Raw genomic sequence first — 24,114 nt, 5'->3', positions numbered from 1 at the left:
GGGAAAGGACAGGCACTTAGACATCAGATCTCATGTGGTGAAAAACTAAGTGTTTAGAAGAGCTAAGAACCCTCTAACAACAGACTTTCTCTTGAGGAAGAAGCTGGAAACAGTGCATACATCTCTGTTGCTGTTAGAGGTAGGTTTTAAGGAGGCATCTGCAGCAGTTTGATCTACTTTTATGATGTTTTTGGAATCTGTATCTAGAATTTCTTCACTGGAAATTTCAGGCCTCATATCCTCTGCATTTCACTTGGGCCGTGGCTGATGTATTGGAAGAAACCTGGGCTAGTTACTACAGATACTCTTAAGTATTAAACAAACCTACAAGCCTTCTGTTCCTGTAGGCCCTCTGAACTCAGAAGACCTTCTAATTTGTATAGTACTTCTGCCTAATTATCACAATGCTGCTCAGTAGCCGCACCAATGCAGATTTCAGATGCTTGGCTGGAAGCACTCTAAGAATTATACGGCTATATCTCCATCCTTCCAAGGATAACGCAGAACTGTTGTGTTTGACTTATGCTGTGCCATATTGTTCATTCTCTTACTCTTTGCTTAGTTAGTCATTCGCATAGTGTTTGGATTATGAAGGACAATGTGACAAATCTTAATTTGATTCTCAAATCAGGAAAAGCAATTATAAATCTTTTATTTTTAAATAGTATTTTATGGTTGGAAATTATGCATGCCTTCTGTACATTGCTTGGGAGTGTATAAATACAAAAGCCTCGTTCAGCTGTTTCTTTTTTGTAATTAAATGCATGAAAGTACAAATGTAGTTTTAAATCAAAATTGTTCTCAAACTGTTTCTCATTGTTACATGCACTGGAAATATGAAATTATGGCAGCTTATTAATCAATAATGTTTGCTCATGCAGGTCACTTGCTGATTTATCTCCAGTTCGCAGCTCATTAGAAGGTATGTAACTCTTCAGTGATGTTGTTATTTAACAGGTATGTTTTCATGGTGCTATTAACGACCTCTGGATTTAGTAACTCCTGACACAAGAAAGATTTCAGAGATTATTAACATAAAATTGGAATTCTTTTCCCATGTGTATTGCACACATTAGGTCATGTAATACCTAGTAATAAATTTACCAATCTGTATTTTGGACTCTCCTGCTAGGATGCCCATAAATGTCATGCAGACAGCTGAACCAGTGTCCAGGCATGTTTTCAGGTGTATATATACACTCAGATAAGTCCCAGACTTTCTCATCCTCCTAGGTGTAGGTGGTACCTGCTTAATTGATGCTATCAGCAGATTTCATCAGTGTATATCTGCTTTTCCTGTGATTGTTAAATGCATGAGACAACATTAGAACAAACACTGATCCTCGTGGAACTCTGCTGGTGATGCCCTGGCAGCATAATACTTACATTTTCAACAGTTACTCTGTACTAAAGTTGCTGAGAGCTAGTTCTGTACATAGAAATATTAGAAGAAAATACTTTGTATCCTAGTCCTAATTCCTGAAGGAGCTTTGCAGAAGTCTTCCTGCATAGAGCAGATTAATAGCTGTAATATCACTGTTTTTCATGAGAAGGCATGGAAGGAACTAGTCCTTTAAAATTATATGTACAGCATACATCTCTGCTGAAATTTAAAGAAACTGATCTCAGATACATGAAAAGGAATTGTAGTTAATGATATGACAAAAAAATGTTTTCTTGCAAGAGTCTGTAAAATAGCAGAATGTCCTGAATATTCAAAGGCTTTATTGGTTGTCTTCATTCTACACAAAATGTTACTTGAGTGTGGAAGACTTTTGCAAAATTAAGAGGGCTTAATTTAAATTGTTTGAAGGATTTGAAAGTCTTGCCAAGAGGCTCAAATGACCTTTAAAATTCGAATGCTTCCTGAGCTTTGAATGCTCAATCTTTTTAAAACTAGCTCCTGCAATTATACAACCTTTACTTCAGTTTGAATTTTGAGCACAAGAAAACAGCTCCTGTGCTCCCATATTTAAGGCACTGAAGAATAGAGACCAGTTTTGAAAGTGATGGCAGAGGAGCCTGAATTTCACTGTTGAAGTCTGACCATGTAAGTTTTGACAAGCAGACTCTCAAAGAATTTGAACCAGATATTTTTATAATGCAATGACATCATCTTGTTCCATGAGGTTTCCAGAAATCTTACTAGCTCTCTGTACAGCAGTGTGCTCATTTCTGTTAAGTCTTTCTAAACTGAGAGTAGTTCCACTGAAATGGTGTCACATAATTGTTTTAAAACTGGTGAATTAGATCCCGAAGTCTTGGGTTTCATATATAGATAGAGCCTTGAATGAAATTCAGATAGCGGAGCCGCAAAGGGCAGTTGTAATTTTTGCTCACTGCACAGGAGGGTGCTCAGCCTCTGTCTTTATCTGCAAGAAAGAGTGATTCCCATGGTCATTAGAACGAAGTGGAGAAGCTCTTTTCTGAACTGGTCTTTTCTTGTAGTGACATTGAAGGATCTGTTAAATACAGTTACTCAAAAAATATTCAGCTCTTAAAGAATTTTAGAAGGTGTTAATTGTTGTTGTAAGACCATTACAAAGGTATTTAGGTCAGAAGATGTACTGTAATGATCATCCACTGTGAAAGACCTTGGTATTCTTTAATGGGTGTGCTTAAAGGTGCCAGAATTTTCAATAGAACCTTTGAAGTTTCTCAAAATTAATTTTTTTTCCAATCTATTGTGTTAATCTGAATGTGTGAACCCTTGTGTGAATCGTTCTATTGAATAATGACTTCTCATGTATGTAAAAACCTACCCTGAGTGGATTTACTAGGAACAGGTAGATAGCTTTGTTAATTTATATTCAATCTGTAGTACCTGCTTATAGCTACATCCTTAATTATTCTTTATTTTCCTTGGTAAATAGTAATACATTTTAGGTTCAAAAACCAAATGAACGTTCAAACCTAACTCATAAAATGGAAATATTTAGAAGTTATATTGGTTTATTAATTTGGGTTAGTTTTTGTTTCATAGTGGGAAAGGGTTTTATTGGAGGGCAGGGAGCTTCTGTGGCACATTGTCACTAGGAGTGAACACTGTGTTTACTGAAGTTGGTTCTGCTGGTACCTCAGGCTGAGGTACTGCTTCCTGTAAGTACTTCTGTAACTGCTCTGTCCGTGTGCTGATTAGGGTGGCAGCCTTTAACTCACAGAAGAAAAAACGTCTACTTTTTGCAATTATTTGTAATAATTGTTTGTAATTATTAAGATTGTCTGCCATAAAATTTTTATTTGACTGACTATAACCTGAACAAATGGTGAGATAAAGAATCTTCTGGCATTAGTTACCACTACATGTGTAAGAAAAATTTTGGTTTATGAGTGGCTGAAAATTGACCAACTTTCTGTTTACCTTTTTAGAGCTCAGTTAAATAGAGGTCTTGGATGTTGTTATCTGGTCAGATTTTAGTGAGTTAAGACCTTCTGTCTGAAAACAATTTGTTAAACCTCTGTCTTGTACAAGGTCGAAATATTCTGGCCCTCTGAATGCATATCCATTTTAGATGCTAAGAAAAAACAATTGTTATTAAAAAGCGTTACCATCGTAGGCATGCTTCCAGATATTTCCTTTCAGAACTTTCAGAATAAATACAAACACAGAAATATAGTAGGCAAAATCTTGTTTGTCGTGCTGAACAGGATTTGTCCCATTAACGTCAGCACATAAATATTTGCTTCACTTCAGTCAATATTTACTTCACTGGTCAATAAAACTTGTTTTGCACTTCACCAAGTTAATATTTACTTACTGTTTTTAGTTTGGTGGCAATATATAAAATTCTCTGTTTCTAACCATATGGAGGGCTTTTTTACTTCTTTTCTAAAAAAAAAAAATTTCATATTAACAGATGTGCGTTAGTTTATTAGGAAGTCTTATCCACAAGTAAGACTATGTTCATCATGTAATAAGATTATCTGGATTATGCCTATAACATTTTGCAAGTACATATAACATGTTACAAGAAATGATAATTTAAAAAAAAAGAGGGATGACTAAATATATTACTGAATTTAAAAATGATTGTATAAGACTGTAAAATAGGAATTTCACATCAGTTGTTTTTTGTACTTGTTTTGTGCCAGTCAGGTTCTCTGGTAAAGGAAAATGTGCCATTATTCATTAAATGATGATTTGGTATTTTGTTTTTTAACATTCCTTGCATAGATAAAATAATTAGACTGAAGGAGAACCTCAGAAACAACATGTAGATTTTTGGCTCATAGAAATGTTATTGGGAGTTAAATTGGGATAAATCACCAGCATGTCTTAAGGAAATGCTTGTCAGCTAGATCTAGTGCATGATTTCTTGCATATCCTGGCTTCCCATGAAAAGAATGGAATCCTACTGTGGGTTCTGTTTTTTGTGGTGTGGGTTTTTTGGGGTTTTGTTTTGTTTGGGTTTTTTTGTTTTGTTTGGGTCTTTTTTTAAGTGTTGGCATTTCAAAAATTTGTACTTCATGGTCAAATATGTTAAAAGAAGAAAAAGAAATGGGGGGAGGGGAAAGGAAAAGACTTTAAAGTCATCTGTGGTAGTTTGCTTTTGCATGATGCTATTGCTTTCATCTTTGCTTCTCTTCAGATTTTTAATTTATCTTGAGAAGTGTTTTTGAAGATTCCCATCTGACAGTAGGTGAGCACTGCCTGGGTCCTTACTTCAGAAATCTTGGACTATGTCCAGATGCTCAGCTAGAGTCCTCACTCACCAGTTTAGAGGTGTAATAGAAGTGAGCACTGCGACCATTTGAAAGCTCAAGAACACACTGTTTTGCTCCCTGTCATAAATATTCTCCAGTATTTTGAAGAAATTGCAGTCATCTTTTCTGCACTAGCTCTTGTTGACCATCACTAAATGAAAGTTTCTTCTGTGCTTCCTTCGTTTCCCTCCCCATGCATCCCAACTTTCTGGGGTCTCTTATTAGAAAGTGCAAGATCTTCCTTGTTCAAACATTGGTATTCCATTCATGTTTAGATTAATACATGTTAATATTTTTTCTTACTAATATGCTGTACAAGCAATATGTTGCTGTTAAAATTGACTAATAGCCTAAATAGAATCGATTTGGATTAACTAAAACTCAAAGCTATTTATTGCGAGTATATTACAAAGCAGTAGAGATGACTGCTGTAATACAAAATGTAACACTAAAAGATTTTTTTCCGACCCTGGGAAGCCAACATATTCTGCTAGTTTTGATTTATAATAATGGGAGGCTCAAGCATTAATAACTGTAACAAATGGCATTAGGAGAAACTTCCCAGCTCTCTGAGGACAAGATACTTGTCTTCTATGTGTTGATGGGAAAAGCTACTGCTAGATTAGAATTAAAGCGGGCATAGCCTGCTGAATAGGATTTTTGTGGGCCAGACCTACTTACAATGAAGTTGTTTGGCATTAGCGTACTTGAGAAGGCTGCCTGAAAAATGAATGCTGAGTGAATGTGCTTAACCTAGTCTTAAAAATGAATAAACAAACAAATAAAAAAGCTGACAGGCTTTTAATTAAAGTAAGTAATCCATTCAGAAAAGGAGTATATCTTAGTGAAGATATTGGACACAGATTTTGAAATGTAAATATAGTGTGTGGGGGGAAATTTTTATACGACTTTATGTATTGTATTCATTCATGACAAATATATCTCTAATACAATTTTCTAGCCATCTCTAACTACTTTCTGTTACAAAGCAATCACTGTAGAATCTCGTATGTCCACCAGAGTTTATAGAAGTGGCAGAAACTATGCCCATTGTGATTTTCAAGGAGGTTTATGAATCTAGAGGTAAAGCTATATAACTTTTCCTTAATTATATCAGAATCATAGGTAAAATTGAATATGCAAAGAACAAGTAAAAGATTTTCAGATATGTCGGCAGCAGTTTCCCCAAGAACTTTACTGTGCTTTCAGCAGTGCAGTCTACCTCTGCTGTAATTTTTAGGACATAATCCTATGAATATATGTGATTAGGATACATAAGGGAGTAGTCTCATTAGAATCAAGGGGCTCCTTGTCTATGAAGTTATTTGCATGAGTTTGTAGGATCAAGGTCCCCTTTACCTCAGCATTATATAAAAATAAAAATACTTGCTTTGTCATTAGGAAATCCTTCTGCTTATGCCCACATATAGCTCACTGTTTTCTGATTTCATTAATAAAAATTTTTTAGTTGGAGAGAAGATATTGATATTTGTATAATTTATGGTATTATGGTTGTTCATTCCAGAATTTGTTAGCATATGTATCACACAGAAACATGTGTCTATAATTTTATCATGCTTGCCCTTGTTGAAATCAGTGAGAGACTTTCCATTTACCTTAACAGTAACAAGCGTGTGTTTCCAGATGTTCTTGAGGCTAGTAGTGTAGTATGCTATAGTGACGCTGTAGCTCATGAAAAGTGAAAAATTAGTAACTGAATTACACAAAATGCAGAATTACTTGCTGCTGATATTATGGATATCCTGTGCCCCTAGTTACTACAAAATCAGGTATAGACTTCAACAGCTTGGTGAAGAGGCAGCACATTTCTGAACTAAATACCGCATATGAAACCAGTGTCGTTTAAGCAGTTGTTCATCATACTTCCCCATGCTTAACCGTGCAAATGTTTTGGTTGTAAAAATTAGGATGCAGATGTTAATTCAAAAGGCAAAGGTTTCTGGAAAAAAATTAGAGTACTCCTCCTCCTAATTCAAAAATTGTTTTTGTTTTGGAAAGCAAGCACAAACTTAGCCATTTTTCAATTAAGTCAAAGTACAGTAGTCACGCTTGTATGATTTAGGAGGAAATGCATAGATGACCTTTAGATCCTTACAGTTGACTAGTTCACATTTCCAAATGTGACTTTTCATTTCCACAAAAGAGTTTTTTCCCCATGCATTTCATATGTATATCATAGTTGGCTGTATGCTTATTTTTCAGTGGTTTAGTTATAAGTGGCTATGTGATAGTATGAGGTGTTCAACTTTAAACCTGCCAAAGGCTTTGTCTGCAGCATATGGTTAAGAGATAGTGCCATCTACTTGGTGTCTGGTCAAAGGAGATAACACTGTTGTTTGTTAAGCAAGACACATTTGTTATCTTGCTGTAATGTACACTTTTGTTGCAGTAGCATACTTAAAACCAGTTCTGAGTAGGTAGAGAAAATTCAGTATGTTTGCACTTATGCCACGAAACAAAACTAGTGTCGTTTTGCAAAGATCTCCAATTTTGTCCCTTAGAGTGGTGATTTTATGATTTATATAGTTAGATACAAGGGTGAGGCTATTTAATTCATTTAATTTTATGGTCTGAGTCTTCAGTTGAACTAAAGTCTCTGAACTAAATCACAGCACACTGTTATCCCTCAAACTGTCAAATAAAACATCTGTTTATGATAATGATTATCTTAATTTAAGAGTGAGTTCTAGCTCACTTAGTGCTTTTCTTCATTAATAGAAAGAATTAATGCAAGATTACTTAGAAGAGTACTTACTACTTAACTAAGAATTACGAAGTAGAACACTGGTGAAGGAATATTGGAATTCATCTTAGGCTCATATATAACTTCTTTCAGAAGACATTGTAATGATCAAGCATGTAAGCTTGCATGATTTGAAGTCTGGCGTTGTCTACCCTATTTTCAGTAGAAAATGACTGTCTTGTCCATCAGTTTTAGCTGAGTCTCTGACTGCTCATAGATCAAAAGTACAAACAAAAAGTTTGCTGAAGGTCATTCAGGCTCCAGCAAGTTAACACACTCATTTTTATTGATGTGGCAGCTGAAGCGCCGAAATTTATAAGCGAAAATTGTAGGACTTCATTGTCTGAAGTTAGGCAAGAAATGGATAGATAAGTACCTAAATAAAAAGCCTTTTTTGAGTGATGCAGAAGGTCCTAGTAACTGGGAGGCCTAAGCATGCCTAGTGAAAAGCAGGCTTCCTACTACGTGTAAATAAGGATCTGGATGTGTAACTTCAGGCATTCAAATTTGAAAAGTTTGGTCTACTACTCTGTAATTTCTGCTTTTGATGCTGAGTTCACCACACCACACTGCTTGGGGGGGTGGGGTGTGTTTTGAAATTGATACCGTTATAATTTTGACAGTAGCATCCTAGGGAAGACCAAATGGAGATGTCAGCTGTGTGAGGAGGGGCTGTGGACAAGGAACATGTGGTTGACTATATACAGACCAACAAAAGATTCTCTTCAGCTCAGTGAAAGGAGAGAGAGCTAGAGAACAACAGCATGAGGAGAGGGGGGCAGATATAGGTAAATTAAGCTATAAGTACAATACATTGTATCACTGTTAGGATTCCAGCTATAGTGTAATAGATGCCCAAAACATTTGTGTCTGTGTGTGCGTATGTGTGCATACATACTTTTCCAAACTTCCCCATCATGCATCCCATCTTCCAGAACTTCTCTGTACAGAGGATATTTCTTTGTGCCTCTTGTCAGAAAGGGCCTGCAGAATGTCTTCTGCAGTCTTCAGCGAGGCCAATGTTGCATTTGGTGCTCATGGAAAAACAAGTAATTCAAGGCTTGCAGAAGAGTTGGCATGTTTGTTTAAATTTCTTAAATGTGTCACAGTGATAACAACAGCTAAACAGCATTTGTCCTATGTGTATTTCTGTGTGCAATAGAATTTTTTTTTTTTAACGTGTAAAAAAATATGAAACGCTACAACAAAATAATACCTGCGAATCTGCCCAGGGTCACTCAGATATCCATCTAACATTTTATGGTACATTCAGAGAAAGACATGAGAGCAGATAAAAGACATTAAGTAGTGAAATTATGGTCAGTGGAAATGTTCTATATTTTTCATTGTTTAGATCCTGATACAGTAACTGTTCTCTATCACGCATAATTGCCACAGTGTTAAAATGTAATTGTAAAATGCATTACTCTTTGATCCATAATTTGAACCTTTATACAGGTCACGTAATTGTCTACATACAGAACTATTTGTCTGTGAATATTTAACAGGTGCACATAATTCATGTCTGTTCTTTTTTAAGTAAGCTGAACTTACTTCTGTTGAACTTAACCAAGTTAACCATTTTTCAGCCTCCAATGCTGCAGTAAAAATGTACTTCCTTAAGTCTGGTTTGCTTGGAGACAGAGTCTGACACAGTAGATTTAGTACAGCTGCAGTATTAACGTTCAAAACTCCCGTGCTGCACAGTTTTCCCACGTGCTACATAAAAATGCTGTACAGTTTCTCTCTCCAAGGCTCCTCTATTAGGGCATTAACTGACTATGCCTCCAGTTTGGTTAATGTTTTCACTTATATATAATACAGTTTTACACACTCACCCAAATTACTATTTATTGCAAAATAAGTATGGTAAAATAATAATTTTACCCAATATTGGCTTAACATTAATTTTCAAACTGTGAAAGTCAATGGAAAATAAATCTGGGAGAGGATTGGTGAAATGGAAGATGCAGAATCACAGAATAAATGAGTTGCTAGAGAATAACTAGTGCTTATAGGTATTCTTAACTAGTTGTAAGAAAATATAATGGAGAAAGTTTCTACAATTATAAAGGAGGTAGCATGGATTTGTATATACTGTAATAGTAGGAAATGCTCAAGAATCTGGGTTATTGCTCTTATTGTCTCCTATCACAATGTTGAGTTTTGTTAACTCAGTTTCAGAAGGGCAGCTTTTCCATGTTTTTGGTGTTTTTTGAGGAAGGTGTAATGGCTTCAGAATGTACTAGCGAGTTTTTGAAGGTAGGTTTGCAAGTTACGTTTCAAAAGGTGGTGGAAGGAAATGTTGATTTCTTTGAAGGCCTGAACCGTAGAACCCTGATGGTTTGGATGTTGTTGAGTTTCTAGTCAAGAACCAAGTGGGCCAAAACAGATTTCAGTCTTCCATCTTTCCTTCTGCTCATACATGATAGGATTGCGTGCTTTCACAGTTGGATAGCAATCTGCCTCTACATCATTTAATCCTTAAAGGCAATGAATGGCTTCAGAGCCCGTTTACTTTTACCAAACTTGAGAGTGGTCCACTACACTGAACAATGCATTTGAATTCATGCTTCAGGTTAAACTATTTGTCTGCAAGATGTGCATTTTACAGACTGGATTTCATTCAGGAAGATTTTTGGAAATGTAAATCAGTTAGTTTATGGAATAGATGGATTTTAGAGCCCCATGATAGGCAAATAACAACAGGACTACAGCCTCCTCCATTTCTTTTCATGTCAAAAGAAGTTCTATTATTTTTATCTTCTAAAGAAATATTTCCTAACCTTTATTTTGCCAAGGGTCCTTTTTAGGAACCAATTAAATTTTTTGGAGCCATATCAATCTTTCAGTAGAGGTTTGGAAATCACTCCTCCCCTCTTTATTCAGCCTCTGGTGGTCCCTCCCCTCTGGAAGAATCTGAGCTTTGATTTCTTATGGGGTCGGCAGTGGAGGATAGGGAGCAGCACAAAATTCTTGCTGGTGCTGCTGCTGCGTCTCCCGATGGGAGTGCAGAGTACCATAGCCAGCAGCGCCCTGGAGGAGGAAATAGCATAAACATTCTTCATAAAGCAGAGAAAATAGGTGCAGGGATATATTTTAAATTGAACTATAATGAAATTATTGTTTATGGCCCAGCTTCTACCTTACATCCAGAATCTGTCATTTAGGTGATTGGGCCAGCAGGTGGCAAATATAATTGAATTCAAGAAAATAAATAAGGAAGTAGGCTGGGGATTGTTTGCTGAAAAGAAGACATCTAGTTTACTAATTAGGAGGATTTATAGGATGCTGTACTTAAAAATAGATGATTATTGATAGCTCATCTTAATCATGAAAGTTACCTTATAGTTTGTTTCCTACCCCCAAAGTTGCTGCAGCAGTCAGATGTGTGATTACAACATGCACAGGGAAGCTAACCTCATGTTAATCCACCTGGCATGGACAGCAATGTCTCAGAAACTGAGGGCAGGGGTTGTAGGCTCTGCTGCTGCAGCTATATGGCTGCTGGTTTTAAGAGTTGCAGCCTGAGTACCTGTTTGCATTGGGTTGCACTTCTTACTGCAGTGTAGACGTAGCTGTAGAAAAGAAAGAATTGTACCTGGTTCTGTGTTAGCAATAACCGGAAACAACATACCCACTACACTAGACGCTGTTATTTTCATCTGGAAACTTTATGAAAGGCTGCACAGAAACAATGTTAGTAATTTAGAGAGGGGGTAGCAAAAGATATGGTATGTTATGTCTGCCTTTGAATTAGGTAGAAAGTGAAAAGACGTTGGAATTCTTTTTAATTAATTATAAGAGAGTGAAAAAATCATAGAACTATAAAAAACTAAGATGGAGATTGCTTTTGAAATTCTCATATATCTAAGTAGTGATCTAAAGGTACTTTAATGGAAATCAGAAGTAGGTATTAAACTAAAATATTTGTCAGTGGAGACTGCTGAAGTGGAAGTTCAATCAAATTTTTTTTTTTTTAAGGAAGTAGTGGTGATAACTGGCATCTAGGTCAATATCATCTCTCATTAAAGTTGTTTTAATGTTCAAAGCTGTATCAGTTACTGGTGAGCTCATCATGGCAGCCATGTATGAATTACCCATTTCCCTATGCCCTTATCTAATTCATTTCTCTGTGCTACACTTTGAAATAATTTGAATATGAAGTATATCAGGAAAACAGGGTTGGTTTGTTCTAAGTGGAGAACTCGAGCAGAACTATTCCTCACAAAAAGTAGCAAACATCCAGAGTGAATTACCATGAAGGAGATTGCAGCTGAGATTATAAATATTATTTTGAGAGACTTACATTTCCTTCTGAAAGGAAAGAGCATTAAGGGATATTTTGAAAATGTAGAAGGGGAATAACAACAAAAAAACCTGTAAGATAAATTTGGCTCACTAGCTTTTTTGCCATTTCATGTCTAGCATTCATTTTGGAGATAGAACAGTTGCATCAAGCTGAGGCTAGTTTAGTTTTATGTGCCTGGTAAAATGGAGTTGATTCACAAGGATCTGGTCCATTCTCTTCTGTCACCTAATATTTCTGTTACTATGTCTGTACATTATTTCAACCAACCAAATACATTTTTTTAACAATTTGGAGAAAAATAAATGAAAGTTTCAAAGTAAATATTTTTATTCATTCTCATGCATTTAGTTGTTCTATAGAGCTTCTCTAGTGCATATACCTCCAAGTAATTTCTAGTGATACAATGCAATGTTGAAGTAAAATAGTTAATTAAAATTTACATTGGAAATAGATTAGTTTCATTTGGTATTTCAGAGAGTTATGATTTAAGCTTTTCTTATGCTCAGCAACAAATAAATTAATATACAAGGAGTGTGAAAGCTATGTTGAGGCAAATGCTCATTAGGAGCTATGGAATAAGAGGGTTCTTTAATACAGAAGACTTGCACTTTGCATTTGGCAGAGCTGTTCTGGGCCGGGGCTTATAATACCCCAGGAGACTGTTCCTTGGTGTTTTTTTGTTTTTTTTTATTTGATAGGAACCAATAGGTCCAGAGATGTCTTGCTCTATTTGCCGTTCCTCAGTTGCCTCAGGAAGCACACCACTTTGTTACTGGAACCTCCCTCTGGGTGCAGACTTCACTCCTGAAAGACTAATGTGTTTCATGGACAATCCAGCTTAGTGTAAAAATTATTTTAGTTTACTTAGGATTTAATTGCAAAATTATTAAGACTTTGTGTATTTTGTATGCAAGTAATACAAATTTAGACTTTAGTATTTGTGCTACCTGTTTTTTGTGTGTTTGTGTTTAATGCAGCTGAAGGTTATTATGTAAAATGGGTTAGTTTGACTCTTTTAAAGGAGCTGCCAACATGCGTTTGCCCGAGTTACTTCAGCAGTGAAAAAGAGAAGAAGAATTCCAAACACAACATCCTGATTTCACAAGTCTACAGAGATCTCCAAAGTGGACTTATCCATCTGCGTTAGGTAGTAAATAGCACTCTACTTTTGTTACATACAAATGTCTGCATATGCGCACTCCCTCTCTGTACACATGTAATCTGTAGATCCTTATCTGTCTAGACATAAGTGTACATACACTTTCTGGACTTAAGTCACTAAACACTAAGAATAATTGTGTATAAAGTATCTGAGTGTTTATACAAGTATACAAGATATAGAGAAATGCAAATAGTAAATAATGCTTGAGCAAATAAACTTGCAGTTTAGTTTTTGTTTCAGTTCACTGTGCTATTACATGGCCCTTGAAAACTGTGGAGTAAGAATACAATGATAAATAGGGAAGGACAATCTATCTTGCTTTCATTAAGTGACCAGTTTCTTACTACATTGATGAAGTAGATGTCTTTATTTGCATTCAGATATAAAGATTCCTTAATCTCAGAATTAATTCAGTGTAATAAGTTAGGGTTGCAATTGTTGTTAAAGGTGACTGCTATTTTCCAATACTCAGATGTTAATCAATATGAATTTTGATCTTAAACAGCAATTACTATGATAATTATCACTATATAACTTTTTATATTTTTAGCAGCATTTCTTAATGATACTGGTGGGACTCCAAACTGTGCCTTCTTCAGAGTGCCAGTTATCCTTTTCTCTTTTTGAGTCTGTATGTATTTAGTGGAGCCTTTGTAGGCTCTGGCTATGTAGATGAATCACCATGGTCTCTGTCCTATACTAGTGATCTAGGAGCCTTACACCTACAAGTAACCACTTCAAGGCATGCATAGGCTGAAATCAAGTACAGTAGCAGAATGGAGAGAATGGGCCGTGGCTCCAGCTTATGGTTAGTATAGACAGGCACAGGTAGGAGAATACCTCAAGTCTGAGACATTGTGTCCCAGCGCTGCCCTATGAAAGACCTTAGCCTGTACTAAAATTCAAATGTAGCTACAAATTTGGCATTTTAGAAGGAAAACTGTGGGAGAGAATCTCTTAGAGTCTGCATCCACAACTACGTAAACATATTGATAGACTTCAGCAACTAAAATCTCAGATGAATCTATGTTTCCTGAGCTTGTTCCAGCTGTCACAATTCCTTCCTGTAATTGAACTGTGCAGTGTACCATATCAGGCAATAGAGCTGAGACTAGACCTTACATTTAATGATGCTTTCATGTTGAGAGCCCAATTAGTAACTGAGTGTTGAAGAGCATGGCTTTATGTAACTTCTCTTTCATTGCAGTGGAACTCCATGGTAGAAGTAGCAGCAGCATTCAGTTCCCTAGATAGTATTCATCCATCTTAATCATGAAACTTTCTCTTCTTTTGTTTTCCTTTTCTATTCATTACACTTTTATTATTATTATTTTTTTAAATTTCTGGAACAAATTAAGGCAGAGTGCTATAAATAATTGACTTCTTAATTAGATAACCATGATTTAGTTCCAGTGCCTAGCTTGTATTGTAATGTATATGAAACATGGTGGCCAAATACTGCATAGTGCAGTACAGAACTGGATTATGAGTATTTGTAGACACAGGCAGTTGATGTGATCCCACCTAATACCTGTCTTCTGCATCGCAGAAGCTCCTGCTACTTTGGATGTTCCTTGCATCACAAAGTCATAGTTCAGCCTATATCCCTTTTATCACTCTCTCATCCTTCCTCAGTGTAACTCTGTAATTGCTTGATCTGACAAACAGCCCTCTAAGTCAAAATGAATGATATCTTTCTCTTGCATTTCCTTGAACATACAAGACTTTTCTCTGATACAGCAGATAATTGTATTTGTCTTTGTATTTACAGTAGTATCTTGGATCTATTTAAGTAGTGAGAAATGTTTTTGTGTTTTTTAGTGTCCTGTATGGTTGGCAAAAATCGACAGTTCCAGTTATAATCACCCTGCATTCCCTGGTTGTAGTGCAGGTGCAGAACTTACCTTCTCTCTAACCTTCCTCCAAAAGAGAAAAACTATTGCATCTGAACATCGCTAATTCATTAAATGTAGAGACAATACTTGGCTCATAATATTAGGCATTCATCCCCCAAATCTGAATTTTTCTGTGTTCACCCATCCTGAAGTGACAAAAGGTAGGAGAGAGAGGAAAAGGGAAAGGGAGGCTTTGGTTGCTCAAATCTTGACTTCAAAAATTATGAAGAAAGCAACCATTGCGTCTGGGTTTCAAAACCAAGGCACCAGGATAGCCAGCTGGTGATGATTTCTAAGCAGCTGTAGTGGATATTGTTCACAGTTCTCTGCTTTGACAGTATTTAAGCTTTGTTGTTCAATTTTGTGCATGGATGCATGGACCCACTGGCATCATCTTCATCATGGGAGAGCATTTCCCATTTTAAAGGGTTCCTGTGGAATCTCCTGCAGCACACAGAAATTGTGCTGTACCTTGCAACTGGGTCCTACAAATTAAAGCCTCCTAGTGTAGCAAAACCACATTCTCTTCATTGTTGTTTTGCATTGTGTACCCATGAAGTGTCCTTCTGGACTTAGTTCTAAAGGAATAATTATACTATTTAAATATTAAACATCAAAGTTCTTCTTTTATTGTTAAACCAATATTAAAGTAGGACAAAACTGATTTACAGTTTATGGCATTGCATTGTAGAATTGCTGGCGTTGCAGCTGATGTCCTGTTTCAGCAATATTGGCACTGCCAGGAGGCTCAGAAATGTAGATTTTAATCAAAAACTTTATTTGAGATACACTTCAGCTAAATTATAAATTAATCTTTCCTTGTGAACTTCCAAGCCGTTAAAAAGGGCAAATGGCCGCAGCTTCCTTTGAAACAATTCAAAAGCCTGCTTTTTGTCAGTATATGATTTCAGTATAATGGAATTGAAAGTTGTGTGTCTTTTTCTCACAGATTGTTACTTAATCACTATATATTAGCTTTCATTGCCCTTTTGATATATTTAAGCTCATAAACTTCTCATTGAATAGATTGAATTTACCATTATGTTGTTACTTTTTACGAATAGAATAAATCAATATCAGATACGGTGGTTTGCACTGAATTGTTTATTTTAAGGGATGTTTAAACTTTACTGAAAGAAAACGGAAAGTCTGATGGCCAGTCTTGCACTTTAAAACTCATTATTTGGTAATACTTTGAGATACAACCTGCCTCAACCAGCAAGTGCTGTACATGTTATCCAGAGATACAAGGCTAATAAAATTTCCTAACATTCTTTGAAATGTAATATATTTTGCAGTATTCCCAATATATAACATTTAAATACTTGCAAGTTGTTTTATTATTGTAATAGAAAGCTTTCATTTCATTATTAGGGAAATATTCCAGAGTAAGACTAGGACTTTTTTTTCACTGAAAATACCAACTGTGTTGAAAATGTCTGTCTGATATCTCCTTCTATATATATATAAAAAAAATAAAATCTTCCATGAGATGTAGTCCTTCTCATTCAGAAATCAAATACTAGCAGATTAATGAGAACTGCTTTCTAAAATGTATCATCCAGTTCCTAGTATTTATGGTACCCCTAAAACTTGAAAGCATCTGTTCTGCAGAGAAGTAGCGATTAAAATACACTTAAGCAGGAAGAGCTGTCTCTTAATTCAGAGTCACAGCTTTGGCTTGCAGGGGCTAGTTGAGCAGCCGTGATTCCAAAAAAGTGATGCACATTTTTTAATTCTTTTGATTATGAGGAAATAGTAACCTATTTCACTTTAAGGATGTTGTTTCTTGCCTTTTTTGATTGTTTAATATATGTTTATTATTATTAAACAGGTGAAGTTCCACATGGACAATTGCAAAAGTATATATAGTAGATATAAAAAAACCTTGGGAATTCTTACATCAGTGTGATCGTGTAATAACAGCCTAGGCTTTGTGCTTGACAGAGGTATTTTGTTTGGGTTCAGTGTTGCTTCTGCAGTCTTTTCCTCACCAATTACGTATGCAACTTTACTATTGTATTAAGTAGCTAATTAAATCTGGTCAGGTTAACCTTTCTTGATGATTAGAAGTAGGCATCTCATCTACTGAAAAAGCTAATCATTTGGGGTGGAACATCTTGTTCTTGTTTGAATAATTATCTTTGTTTACATTCACACAGCATTAATCACTTGAACCAGACATCTTTTGGAAAAAAAGGGGGAGCAGGTTTTCAAAGCTATATACATAAGTTATAAAGGAGGATGCATTTCCCTTCCTTCCTCCCTATGAGCAAACTAGGAAGACATTTTGAATTCATAATCCAGAATAAAAGCTGTATTTTCAAAGTACACATTTGTTTTCAAATAACTGTTAAAAGCAAGTCCTCCGGGCTGATCAGCTGAACTAAGTCTTGTTTCCTCGGTAAAAATTCTTCAGCAGTAGCATTGCAGTATTTTCCTGGTGGAGTACTTTTCATTCTTTTCCAATTATTACTGTTATTATTTTATAACTCTATTTGTCCTTGTTCTGTGGTCTATTCTTTTTTTGAATGCTAGTGAAAGTTTCTTGGTCATTTTCCCTGTCCTTCCCCTCAGTTTGATATTTTCTGCCAACTCTTCTGCCCTAAAGCCTTCCCCCTGCCCCTCCCTCCCCCCGCAATGGCTAGATCTTGCCTCGATACAACCATTGCCTTTATTGCTCATTGGAGGAGTTTATCCCTAACAAATGCTCCATATGGTGTGGCTTCTGTCATCAAGGTTGGAAAGACCAAGAGGAGAGACTGCAAAGCGACCTTCTGGCAGTTTTTCTGTGCTCTCTCCACCTTGCATCTGAGGCTTGGGAGTTCTTCTGATTCTTCTTTGGGAAGGACTCTATAGCTCAGTCAAAAGATGTTCATACTGAAGCCTGTTTTATTTTTATCATGAAATATCATGATGGTTATAAACTATTGCTTCTCAGGAACAAAGTTGGGGGATTATAGGAGATCTGTAAGCTCAATGCTCTGTGGTCCAGAGAGCAAGTAGGATGCTAGGAATTATTAGAGAAGAAATAGAGACAAAACACAAGAAACTTTTTGATACCACTATAAAACCATCATATATCTTGAGTACTGTGTGTCTTAAAAAGGATATGTTAAAACAGCAAAAGCTGTAGAGAAGGGCAACAAATCCAATCAAAGATATGGCAGATGTGGTGATTGTGAACCGCATTCCCATGTTCTTTCTACAAAAGGCCTTGAAGTAATTTAAAGATACTTTTGTGCTATTCCTTTCCCAATTAAAATCGTCTTCTCTAAGTGATTTTATGATACATATAAATATTATGGTTATCGGTCTTTACGGTTAAAATAAGGCTTTTCTCTTTGGCAAGACGAAGGCTATACATGCAAATTCAGATTCCTAATGCAATTCCACTAACTCTGCCCTTATGTTCCAACAGAATTAGGAAAGCCTGTATTTCTCCTATCTTCTCTTTTGTCTATTTCTTTATGTATCTTCTATTGTTTGATTCTTGCTTTATTTCTTGTTTCCTTATCTTTCCCATTATTTTTCTTCTTTTGTGGATACATTCGTGGCTGCATTTTTCTCTTTTATTTGTTTACTTTGCCTTGAACTTTCTCCCAAATCCTTCAGTTTTCCTCTTTTTAGCTAGACCTGAATATACACATTGAATCATCATTTTTCTCTCCTTCCATTTCCACTTCCTTTCCTCTTCTACTCCGGTATTTATATTTTCCCCTTTCCTCCCTAATGTTACCATTTTTTTCCTCAGCATTTGTTGATGTCTCTCTTTCCCATGTACTTTTCTGTCTTTTTCTCGGTATTTTGTACTTTAGCTCTGAAGGAGAGACCGAATGGGGATTTGAGCCTTGAGCTTTTTCTTAATAGAGCAAAACTGGGTAGAAAGTACCTTAAAATCATGGGAGGCAGGGTATCTCCTAACTGACCTGTGGCATGAGGATGATTGAGAGAAAATAAATTCCTGTTTAGCAAATTTAACTTCTCCTAAAAATTCAGGCTCCATCCTTCCAGCTGGAAACAAGATAATATAATGGGTTGTTACAAGCTGTTAAAATTTGAGTCTGAGGAGGGGGAATAGGCTGAAGTTATTCTATGAATTGTTCCGTTCTTTGTGGGAGGCTGTTAAAATAAAGCAACAATATAAAAGATGAATTATATACAATTTAATGTAAAGCTGTTTGATGTCATTATGATATTTCTTCCTTGATTGTCTAACATTTGTGTACTTTTAAAAAGTTTTACATTTTTTGGTTCTTTCTGAACATTATGAAAATTGTACTGAGAGGAGTAAATTCATCTGCATAAAATTGACTGCAAAGAGCAATTAGTCCTTCATTAATATGCAAATTTGGTCCAGTGCAAATTCATCTATATATGAGGCTTAAATATGCAAGTCAGTCTTGCTGTGCGAGAAGCCCAGATGCTTTTATTTACTTTGAAATTGAGGGATTTGGTTAATGATGTTGTTGACAGGAAAACTTGAATAAATTTGATGATCACCATCTTTCATATTAGACGAGGCCCACGGAAAAAAATTACCAAGTAAAATACCAATTTTATTTGGTAATTTCCTATTACCAATCTAGTAATAAAATGTAAGATACAAAGTAATAGAGTTAGATTTCCTAATGTAGTTATCCTGAGACTTAAACTGTTCCCCAAAGATAGAACCATTTTTCTTAAACTTTGTTTTTCCAGAGGGTAAAGACATCTACATAAGCTGTATGAATAGCATGCTGCCTAGAGATTTAATATTGGAAAGTTAGCTCTGTTGCTTGTTTCATTTGGAGAGAGTATATAAGCTTGGGAATTAAAAAGCAGGAGCTTTGGAAATGGCCATCATCGTCATCTTCCATTAATTGTCTGTATAGTCTTCTCAAGATTTAGTGTTGAGGCCTTTGCTCTGAACCTATGGAGCCAGACTGGAAGGTGTCTGAACCCATGGCCAATTATATTTGGATCACCTAAGCTAATTAATAAGCATTTTCTTAAATATCTTTAAATCTTTATGGCCCTCAGTAACACAACTTTCTTACTGCTGTCACTCAACATGGACAGGCTCAGAGAATCAGGATTTTTTCTTACCAATAAATCTAAGATGTGATGTGTCTTGCCCCTTTCCTCCTCCCCTTGCTTCTGCTCCAGTGTGCTGTGTCTCTTTCGGCACATCCAGGATTTCCCTGGTTTTGTCCATTAACGCCACAGCAGCCGTCACTCAGTCATGTGTGGATAGGGTTTCCTTTGCATTTGTTAGTCTTGTTTCATCTGCAAGGAGAGGGTTCCACATGCTATTCCTCCTAGTGTTTCTTCCTTTTTCTTTGTAGTTCTCTTAGCCCTAAATTTAGCTTTGCCTTAAGCAACCTGGTCTTTGACTTCAGTCATGCACACTTTTTCCTGGACTAAATTTGGTCTTCTGTCTTGCCTGTGTGGGACATTGATGCTTTCAAAATAACAGAGAAATGTAGTTTAAATGGACTGAAGTCTATGGCAATTTATAAAGCTCTAGTTGTAACTACCCGAGGACAAGTTAATAGATTATGCCATTTGATTCCTCTGACTTCTTGGCACAGCTGTTTGGGATATAAATCCTCACAGTAGTGAACAGTTAGTTTCCAAATCCTTAATGTGCCGTACTAGGCAAAAAGTTTATAGAATGATGTGAAGGAAAGAAAAAAATTTAATGAGACACTAAAATTGATGTGCTTGCTTGCCACATGGTGTAGTCTTGCAGGTGAATCCAAAAGCAGGAAAACAGACAGAATTGAGTATTTGGGGGGAGCAGGGGAGGGGTCTGTTGGTGTTGTAAAGGCTTCGGTTATCCTACAAGGGAGTCTGGCTTTCTTGCCATCAGAATAAGGCATTGACAGCTGTCAGAAGGCATAGTATAGAGGGTATATTTGCAGTACTTAATATTTTAGGAGGTGACAAATTGATTAAAAGGTGAAACTTAAAAAAAAAAATCTTCTGAGACTTAAACACTCTACCTTTGAGAAGCCATAGTTGCTGGATGGTTTCTAGTATTGTTCAGTACCATCCACAGCAATCTTGGCTTTCTGATCTAGCTCCCAAAAGAAGGAAAATATTAATTTTCAAATATATAAACAATAGGCATCTCAGCACAACCTGAGGTTGTCTCCTATCAACTATATAATCTTTATATTCTAGATTAATAAACACTTCAGCCTTGGAGTTTATTAGTCCAGAATATATTTATTACCTCATAAAATTCAAACCCCCTCCAGTTATCATCTAATTAAACTGCAGTACTGTGCATGCTATCTTTGGGGATGTATTAATAATGAAATTATCTTGTGAAACAGTAATTACATACTTTGTGCATTCTTTTCCATACTTTTTTTTTTTCAGAGTCTATGTGATGAGTGGCGCACACAGTGCTCCATTGTTTTGAGCTCCTCCAAACTCTGTAAGTATCCAAGGATAAGCAGATTTTTTTTTTTCCTCTTAGTAAAAGAGGGAGAAAAGTTTGTGCTTTTTTGTACTTGGGAAAGAGAAGGACCAATACCACTAGGCTAGGAACAGTTATGAAACATGACTGTGCAAGTAATTTTAGCTCATGTTTTCTCCTCACTCTTTGAGGCGATTACTCACAGGAATAAAACCTACTTATGGGATCTTTTTTGTAAGGCAGTTCTTACCGCAGTTGCCCAAAAGTGAAGACGACCACTTTATTTGCAAGAGAATATTCATTTGTGGGACTTCACTGGTGGTGTAGATTTGGAAAAAGGAAAATAGTCTTAAAACCTTCCTCAGGAGAGAGATTTACATACTTTTTTTTTCAGTGGTGAGTGTACTATATTCTAATTTATATATGTATTGGCTTTATCCAGGTTGTCCTTCCACCTTCTCCTAATACGCTGGATGATTGTGTATTGACAAGATTTCTTTTGCTCATTTTTTTTTCACTTACTACAGAATAAGGTATTCTGAATCCTGGCTAGTGTGCACTTCCCGTACAATGAAGGAAGCACAAGAGGCAAAACAGTTTGCACATACCTTCCATGTATTTTTTTAAGTAGCTTACTTCTCTAGTTCAAGTGCATCTGTTGAGCAATAATATGAGCATGTGATTCTTGTTGAAATAGGCTTCTGCTCTACCTGACAGAAGTGGGGTTTTATTCTCTGTTGTAGTTGCAGATGCTGTAATCCAGAAGTTTGTGTTTTCAGGATCTGTATGTCAGTGGAATGTCCTGTTCTATGGCTGCTGTGTTGTCTTGTCATTTGTATGGCCTTTTACTTGTTGCACTGCAATTACTCTGGCTATGCAGATATGTGCATTTAGAGGAAGGGCACTTCCCATCAGTTTCTTCACTGAATCTTTTAGGTTCTTCTGGCACAAGAAGTGTTTTGCCTTCTCCCTAGTTTTCTGCTCTACAAGTTCTACAAGGTCTGCAGCCTTATTGGAATTACATTGCAAAGTTTGTGAAACATGCTAATATTCAGACCATATCCAGTACTTAACAAACACCAATCAATCTTCCAGAAAGTTATTTATTTAAAGAAGACCTTTTTTGACTAAGCGTGCTAGAACTTTTGATACATGGACAAATAGAACCCAGTTTTTTACTGGTCAGATCACAGAATTCTACTTTTTTTAAAATATGATATTAAGTAGTGGTTATTTGCTTCATACAAAGGGATTTGATTCAACTTCCAGCTAGAACTCCATCTCTACTCCTACACTGCAGTTGCAACTTAATGCTTTACTTGCATTTTGCAGTCATTCTGGGGCCAAGTTTTCAAGTCTTCCACATTTGGACTCTTTTCTATTTCACTGTAGAATCCTACAAGACTTCTGTGAACAGAGAGGTCCATTGTGTTTGAAAGCAGATAGCGTTTCTAGTACCTAATGCCTTCTTAACCTCGTTGGTTTTGAGGATTTAAGTAATAAGAGTGACTCAAAGCTTCAGCTTCCTGAGCATATGAAAGCTTAGGACTTCAGAGGAACAATGGACATCTTAGTAAGCCATTGTTACAGTACTTTCCTTTCTGTGATGGGTAGTCAGTCCTTTCTGAGACAAATATGAGTGAATTAGCCAACAAAGACAATAACATAGGTACAGTTATTACTTTCCGGCTTGTTATTGTAAAGCTTTACTTTCACACTGTGTTGTATACGTGACTTCCAGGAAGTTGCAAAACAAGGCACACAAGATATTCTGATTTCTGTGTTTCCAATACATTCCGATAAGATACTATTTGCTTTATCCGGTTATTTTCATAGGCAAGCAATCAGTGATTTAAATCGGACTGTTTACATGGATGAGTTTTATTCTTTGAAAATAAAGAATGCATGAAAAGCTTCTGTATTTCAGTGAATAGATTTTTGCAAACTACAAAATAAAATGTAATTATTGTATGACACACATGTATTACAAAATCTCAAATGAATTTATCAGCCTAATGTCAAGGAATTTACCTTTTGAGACTGAACAGTCTTGTGCTCATTGTCTTAGTAAATATGGTGTCTGATACCACTTGGCTAGATGGAACAAAACATTCTTTCCATTGTATTAAATAGCAAACATCTGCAAAGAATAATTGTAATTATGAGATATTGCTCAAACACTATTTTTTTTTAGATTGCTCAGGATTTATTACTGGTTTGTCAAAACCTGCTGATTTCCAAACTTTTGGCAGTCTAATGTTTCTTGTGGCTATTGATCTGTGTGTCCACAAAATGGCAGAATGGTTCAAGGTTGTGTCTTGCCTATGCTGTCACACTAAATTGTTTGTCATTGGTGTCTAATTTGCAGACTTTAAAATTAGACACCTTTCTAATGTTTTTCTCCTTATGTGAATAAATTCACTACAGAATACTTATGGAGAAAGAGATGCTTGTTGTCAAGCAATTATATCAGATGAAACATACAGAAGGGTAATATTATAGTCTGAAAATACTTTAGCTGATTTACAAGCATGAAATCTGAAGATGAATTCTGGGAATTTAGGGAAGAGAAAAGACAGTTTTTTGGTTTTCTTAATATTTTTCCTTCTTGTCCTGTGTATTTTGCAGTAATTGTTTTGAGTCTGTTAAGTTCTCAGCTTATGAAAAACATCATGGCTGAAGGTATACAGATGAAGACATTAAAGCTCTTGCCCACTTATGGCACTTACTCTGGAGACAAAAAGAAGACAGTTGTTATAAGCTAACTGTAAATTCTGGTTCACAAACAGATAAGGAGCCAAAGATACTTCTGAACTTGCAAATGAAATTTATTCTCAATGTGATGGTTGAGCTCATTATCTGCTGCTC

General features: G+C 36.0%; 1 long non-coding RNA gene across 13 annotated transcripts in view; it reads left to right on the top strand.

Annotated features, from left to right (window-relative positions):
* Nucleotides 1–24,114, top strand: part of LOC138686724 (uncharacterized) — a 31,858-nt gene that overhangs the window by 1,053 nt on the left and 6,691 nt on the right. For 3 of the 13 annotated variants that reach the window (XR_011326038.1, XR_011326044.1, XR_011326046.1), the window contains exons 2-5: nt 101–139; nt 882–922; nt 12,802–12,927; nt 21,207–21,264. This is a non-coding gene — a long non-coding RNA (uncharacterized lncRNA). Of the gene's footprint in view, nt 1–96; nt 140–881; nt 923–12,801; nt 12,928–21,206; nt 21,265–24,114 lie in introns of all 13 variants that reach the window. The other 10 variants (XR_011326041.1, XR_011326040.1, XR_011326042.1 and 7 more) reach the window with 4 other exon arrangements.

The sequence above is a fragment of the Haliaeetus albicilla genome, chromosome 9 (genome assembly GCF_947461875.1).
Source record: "Haliaeetus albicilla chromosome 9, bHalAlb1.1, whole genome shotgun sequence".
NCBI lineage: Eukaryota > Metazoa > Chordata > Aves > Accipitriformes > Accipitridae > Haliaeetus > Haliaeetus albicilla.
Note: the sequence above shows the minus strand (reverse complement) of the source record. Positions and strands in the feature narration are given on the sequence as shown.